Consider the following 7468-nt stretch of genomic DNA (forward strand, 5'->3'; position numbering starts at 1 on the left):
TCTACAATAATCATCATGGAGCACAGTGTGCAAGTAAGACAGAAAAACAATTGTTTCACCAAAGAAGCTGTCATCTTGAATTAGCATAATGGAAAATGGCAGAGCACAGATGGTTCGGTGTTTTTTTAATACTTAAACCTATGAACATAACACTGCGTCCTGGTGTTCGTGTTGTGGCAGTGACTTCAACTCAACTGGGAAAGAGTGCTTGGAAAGACTGTTCAGAAGAAAAAGTATGCATCACTGTACTTTTTGTAACTCTGAAGACCTGTTCACGGTTTGATTATGGATCTATCTACTACTGCTACCAGGGGCAGGTAGCTCCCTGTCAGTTCTGTGTCCCAGAACTGACATAGGGCTTTTTGCTCCCCTTGTTACCCTATTCTCATTGCTTCTGTCTGCTCCAAAACTACAGCTAAAAAATGAAAAGAGCACTTATTTCCACTGTTTTTTATTTCTTTCTTGTCATTGGATTCTACTGTGATTCCAATCCTGCAACAGTGCTTTGACTTTAGCCACTATTTTGAACTTGCTGGCCTTTACACCTTTCCAGGATACAACCAACAAAAGTTGAGGGATATCCTCCTGCAGCCATGAAGATGCACCACTCAGATCTCCTACTATGGGGAGCATGACGGATGAAGGACCCCAGCTGCTGTGGTTTGAATCCACCACCAAGTTCACACAGAGGCCACACTTCCTATAGGTTAATATCAGATGACAACTGAGCCAGGCAAGGATACTGAGGCAGGTCCCTTTCTACGGGTTATAGGACTACGTGGATGGCAATATATTTCCGTAAAGGCAGAGGGCAGCAGATGATGTCTGAGATTTGCAAGCAGTCTGCACAGAACACCAATAAAAGGCCAAAGTTGGGCTTCCCTGGTGGCGCAGTGGTTGAGAGTCCGCCTGCCGATGCAGGGGACACGGGTTCGTGCCCCGGTCCGGGAAGATCTCACATGCCGCAGAGCGGCTGGGCCCGTGAGCCATGGCCGCTGAGCCTGCACGTCCGGAGCCTGTGCTCCGCAACGGGAGAGGCCACAACAGTGAGAGGCCCACGTACCACAAAAAAAATAATAATAAAAAATAAAATAAAAGGCCAAAGTTGAATATTGTGCCTTTTTTTCAGGTTCTGTTAAACAACTTAGGGGAATTAAATAGTTACTTTTATTCAGGTGATGTGAGAAATCATTTTTTTCAAGAGAGACTTGCCTAATTCTGGTTTAGAGTTATTTACATTCATGTATTCAGCGCCTAATATTTTTCTAAGGAAAGACCAGTGTCCAATAAATGGTTTTTTTAATAAATAAATATTTATTGTATCAACTGATATCAAATTTTTTATCATCCACTTTCAGTGAAAAATGAATATAGGCATTGTGTATATCAGATCACGTTATGCAGAAAATCAGGTAGTCAGGGTTTCATTTTTATAGAAGACATATATAGAAAAAGTAGATAAAAATGAGCAATTCATAGAAGAAATAATAATATTTAGTAAGCACATAGAACAGTCCCAGTTTTAGTAATAATATAAGGAATATAAATAAATATATAAAAGATACATTTGAGATATTTATCACCTATCAGTTTAGCAAAAGTGAAAAAAGATTAATGCACAGTTTGGAAGATACAGAGAAGTAGGCCATTTTATACATTTCTGAAGTCATACTACCTCTTTTAGGAGGGTCATTTGACAATATCAAAATTTCAGCTATGCTTTCCTTTACATACAGAGCAAGTCTTAAAATAAAAATATATGTGACTTAAATTGCACCGATAATAATTAGATAATTTGTATACTAGCCATTAAATGGAACACAATATAAGTTGTCAAAAAATTAATTAGATATCCATGTACTTATGGAAAGAATCATATGTTGTACATCAGTACATAAATATCTTCTTAATTTTTAAAAAATGTGTCTTGTGTGTGCATGTACGTGTGTCTGTGTGTATGTATAGTCATGTTTTTTTAAAAGATTCTGGGAACCATTATTTATAGCATAATCTATATTATTTGGTTTTAAAATAATAATATGCATACTTGTGTGACAATAATGAAAGTCAGGAAAGATATGAATCACATTATTAACAGTGATTTACTTTAGGCAGAGAAGATTATGGAGGATTTTCATCTTGTATTTTATAAGATTCTGTATTATTGGAATATTTTGGTAATAAGCATGAATCACTTTCATAATCAGGAAAGTAGAACCATTAATTCTAAATTCATTATAATTATGTAATATTTTACTTTTATAATTATAATATAATTATTATATACATTTATACTTTTATAATTATGGTTATACTTATTTTATCATTATACTTACGCTTATACTTTTTGGTCTCATGTGAGCTAATTCCCTTATTTCTGTTTTAATAATTTTGGGCTCTGTCATTAAGCAGATAACGCACTTGGATAATTAAAACTCATAAAAAATGGTAACACACAGTCCAGTTGTGGCTATCGTTAATGTTGTATGTGTGTGCATGCACACATATATATGTACATGATTCAGATATTTTCAACTATTTGGTTTTGTACCAAATAGACAGGTGGTGTCCCGTGGACACAAAAATAATCTACAAATTGCTGCTGCATGCTTTTATGCTCTTTGTACGTAATGCCTTGTCATGATGACATAAAAATTTACTTCCACTCTGTCTAGCGTTCAGCCAGCCTATGAGCATAAATTTATAGAGTCAGGGATCTATTGAAATAGTCATTCCTTGGGGTCAGTTTTCAATCTTCACTTCCCTTTTTTTTTTTCTGCGATACACCGGCCTCTCACTGTTGTGGCCTCTCCCGTTGCGGAGCACAGGCTCCGGACCCGCAGGCTCAGCGGCCATGGGTCACGGGCCCTGCCACTCTGCGACATGTGGGATCTTCCCGGACCGGGGCATGAACCCGTGTCCCCTGCATCGGCAGGCGGACTCTCAACCACTGCGCCACCAGGGAAGCCCTTCACTTCCCTTTTAATGATTACGACAATTTCATTGCCAACATTTACTTCCACTCTGTCTAGCGTTCAGCCAGCATATGAGCATAAATTTATAGAGTCAGGGATCTATTGAAATAGTCATTCCTTGGGGTCAGTTTTCAATCTTCACTTCCCTTTTTTTTTTTCTGCGATACACCGGCCTCTCACTGTTGTGGCCTCTCCCGTTGCGGAGCACAGGCTCCGGACCCGCAGGCTCAGCGGCCATGGGTCACGGGCCCTGCCACTCTGCGGCATGTGGGATCTTCCCGGACCGGGGCATGAACCCGTGTCCCCTGCATCGGCAGGCGGACTCTCAACCACTGCGCCACCAGGGAAGCCCTTCACTTCCCTTTTAATGATTACGACAATTTCATTGCCAACAAGATTCCAGTTTTCACAGGGATATCTCAGAAGACCTCAGGGGTCCTGTTGATAATCATCCAATCTGAAGGCAGAGATAAATGATCCATTGTGTTTTATTGAAGAGTTCTAATGCAGGAGCTGACAGGCTGTGGGAATTCCTGAGCTACTAGGTCATTTCACAGAGAAAGTGCTATATTCTTTTGTGCGTCTGTTTCCCTCTACAAAAATGATGATTCATACGTAATTGAAGAAATGTCATTTCAACACTATGGCTAGAATTTTGAAAGTCTCAAACAGCTGTATTTTTTCATTAGGCTATAATTCTTTCTTTTTAAAAATGTATGGGTGTGGGGGAGGGATGAATATTTTGGCTTTTCCTCTCACGAATGTTCATGAAGAGAACTGCTCTCTGCTTCCCATACCAGATGAAGGAGTAGCAACATACTGAAGTTATTGACAAAGAGGGAAGAAGAAGATTGTAAATCATTCCAAAGTGGCACATCAGGGGGATCCGTGGGGAATTAGCCAAGAACACATTGCAGGAGGAGAGGGAACTAGGATACTTATAAGTTGTTTTTATTTAGCAGATTTTTTTAAAGGCAGATATTCAAAAGGAAGTGTGTCAGTCTGGTTGATCTTATGAGGAACTATTCAAACTGAGCTGTGTCCTTTTAATAATTATGAAACCTAGACCTAAAGTATATACGTGTGAAAATCGCTGTGTTAAAACTGGATTGACTATTGTCATACTCCTCACCAGTACAACAATATAGTGTACTTCTCATCACAAAGAATGAAACGACTATTGACACCATTACAAGGGAAGTGGCTTGCTATGTATAGTGTGATGAAGAAAACGTGTTTGCCTTACTTTATTTTCAAATTAACCTCTTTTTTAAAAGAATCATATAATTTTTTTATCACTGGCCAATAGGGTATTCCCAAATAATTGTCTAAGCTGTATCATGAGAGATGATAAGATACACAGCCACTATTATCAGTTAATGTAGCTATAGGCACCCTGAGAAAAAAGAAGCTGGTTAGGGTAATTGCCAAAATTCTCATTTTGAGAATGAGCTACCTGGAGTTCAGAAAAGCTAAGGAATATGCCCAGGTTCCCGTAGCTAATAAGTAGTATATGTGGGACTTAAATCTATATCTTTTTGATTCTAATGCCTATGTGTTTTACAACCATGATCCTTTGCCTTTCCCATGGTACTGGTAAAATTCACTTTTTCTGTAAGGTTGCAAAAGAGCTTTCATGAGAGAGATATTACATTATCACTTATATCTTTTCGTCTTTTGAGACGTTTTAAAATTAGTTTCTTTTACTGTTACTTTAAGATATTTACTTATTTATTCTCTTTGTGCCAAAATGGATTTAAATCAACTTCAACTGTAGGAATGACAAAAGCTAAAATGACAATTCTGACTTAAGTGAATTTTACTCTTTTATTTTTTTGTAAAGTTTATCCTAGGTAATAAAGAAGTTAGAGTGCATTTACAGACTAATGTATTCAATGACTACTGGACTCACTATGTTTTAAAAGAAGAATATAACAAGTATAAACTAATTGCTGGAATAAGCATATCATAACTAAATGTTGCTGGGACAAGAAGAAATGTATCCCAGTCTATATAAGAGATGCTGATTTTTCCACTCAGTTTACTCATCCTTTATTTATTTTATGGAATTCTTCTCTTTCTCCCTCATAATAAGTTGTTTGAGTTCTTTTTTACCATTTATAGTCTTCTTCTAATTTTTCTATTAATCACGAGCATATGTTTCTTTACATCATAAGCATAGTTATAATAGATGCTTTAAAGTCTTTGTGAATTCAAAAATCTTATATCTTGACATTGATTTCCATTGAAGGTCAAATTTTGTATTGTCTCCTAGACATTGTGAATATTAGGTTGTAAAAATTGTGGATTCTATTATATTCCCCTGAAGAGTGTTGATTTGTGTTGTTCTTTTAGCCATCAGTTAATTTGTTTGGAACCAAATTGCAAACTTTCTCTTGGATGGCAGATCAAATCTCACCTCAGTTCTTTGATTCTTGCCCTGGGCTGCCTGAAGTGTGGAATGAGCCAGGGATTTGAGCGTAGTTTACACACAGAATTTAAGGCTCCTATCTATGACTCTACCTTTCTTGGAATTTTCCCTTCATTTTCCAGCAGTTGTGATTGCCTGAAGCCAGAAAGATTGCAGGCTTTTTATCAGCGATTGAGCCATCCCATATGGCATAGGCTAGAAACCCTCAGATTAAAAACTGCAAAATTAAGAAATTTCCCTTATGCCTTCCCTTAATCTGAGGGTTGATTTCGCTCCTGAACCTCCTTGTTTTTTGTTACCCTGCAGTGCCCTTGATAGTTTTATTTGGGGTTTTTTTGTTTGTTTGTTTATCTAGGGACACATTTCTATAATTTTAATCTTACATTATTTGTATCAGTTCTATGTTTATTAACATAATTCTTGGGTTATAAGTAACAGAAATACAACTCAGTCTGTCTTAAACAAAACAGAAAGGTACATGGCTCACACTACTGAAATAGTCAAGGTTAATTTCCAGAATAGCTGGATTAAGATTCTCAAACAGCATCACCAGGAATTTGTTTTTCTTACATATGTTATATCTTGGTTCTGATTTTTGTTACCCTGCAGTGCCCTTGATAGTTTTATTTGGGGTTTTTTTGTTTGTTTGTTTATCTAGGGACAAATTTCTATAATTTTAATCTTACATTATTTGTATCAGTTCTATGTTTATTAACATAATTCTTGGGTTATAAGTAACAGAAATACAACTCAGTCTGTCTTAAACAAAACAGAAAGGTACATGGCTCACACTACTGAAATAGTCAAGGTTAATTTCCAGAATAGCTGGATTAAGATTCTCAAACAGCATCACCAGGAATTTGTTTTTCTTACATATGTTATATCTTGGTTCTGATTCCTCTCTTCATAGGTTTTGTTCTGAAGGATTCTCTCCCCATATAGTTTTCAAAGCTCCAGACCTAAATGCTACCAGCTGAAGGACCTCAGCAGAAAGAGAAGGTCTGATACCCACTGGTTCCAGGAAAAGCCTTGGAACCAACCTCTGCGTTTTTGGCTGGTTGATCCATTCCTAAACTAATCCCTGTGACTGCAATTGACCAAATCTAGGTCATGTGTTTGACCCCTGGAACTGGCAGTGAGTTCAGTCTCATCTAAGCCACATAGCCTGAGAGTAGAGGAGAGTGGTTCCCTAAGGAAAATCAAGTGATAATACTAAATGAAAGAGAGGCTAGTAGATAGTTCAAACAACAGAATCTCTCTGTTGGCACAGACAGGAAAAGAAAAGCATGTCAAATTGAGAGAAGGGAAATAACCAGTAACAGATGGTGACCAAAGTGGCTCTTGTTCATTGTCAGCTTTCTCCTTCATCCTCTTAAGAGCCGAGTCTAAGTCCCCTCTTGAGCACATTGCCTTTCTTTGACTCTTTTCATTAGAGTTCTGGTCTCCCTTCCCTTTGCCAACAGAAACAGGGGTTTAGTTCAGTTTCATTTTACCAAAAATAAGCAAACTATTTTCCTTATGCTGCCCCACAGCAGCCAGGGACATACATCCAACAAAAACCTCTCCCTTTCTAGAGGACGGAATAGGCACAACAGCTTTGTCGACAACAATGACCATAATCTACTAAGAAAAGGAAACAAAATCTCCAAGTTAAAATAAAGAAAAACCAGTACGTCCATACATTTTGTAAATGGGAATAGCTTTAAAAAAAAGGATCAGTTCTTTTGGGTTACAAGATTATTTTTGTGTTCCGTGTGACTCATACAGATATGGAAGAAGAATGTACAATTTTACTAGCTTAGGAAAAAGAAATTCAATTTTATTTTAACGTGTGTCTTATAATGGCTCTCAGTCCCCAACTCGTCATGAGGCAGTCGATGGTTTAGCTCAGGTTAATCTTACCTGGGTAATGCGCCTTCATTAGGGCCTCTTTGCACTATTAGTGAACTCCATCCAGTGAACTCACTTCTAATATTATTATTGCTTCTTTTCTCTCATCATCTCTACAAGGAGAGATATTTCAACTGTTTTTTTTTTTTTTTTTTTTTTTTTTTTTTTTTTT

The sequence above is a fragment of the Neophocaena asiaeorientalis genome, unplaced genomic scaffold, assembly GCF_003031525.2.
Source record: "Neophocaena asiaeorientalis asiaeorientalis breed wild unplaced genomic scaffold, Neophocaena_asiaeorientalis_V1.1 scaffold65, whole genome shotgun sequence".
Classification (NCBI taxonomy): Eukaryota; Metazoa; Chordata; class Mammalia; order Artiodactyla; family Phocoenidae; genus Neophocaena; species Neophocaena asiaeorientalis.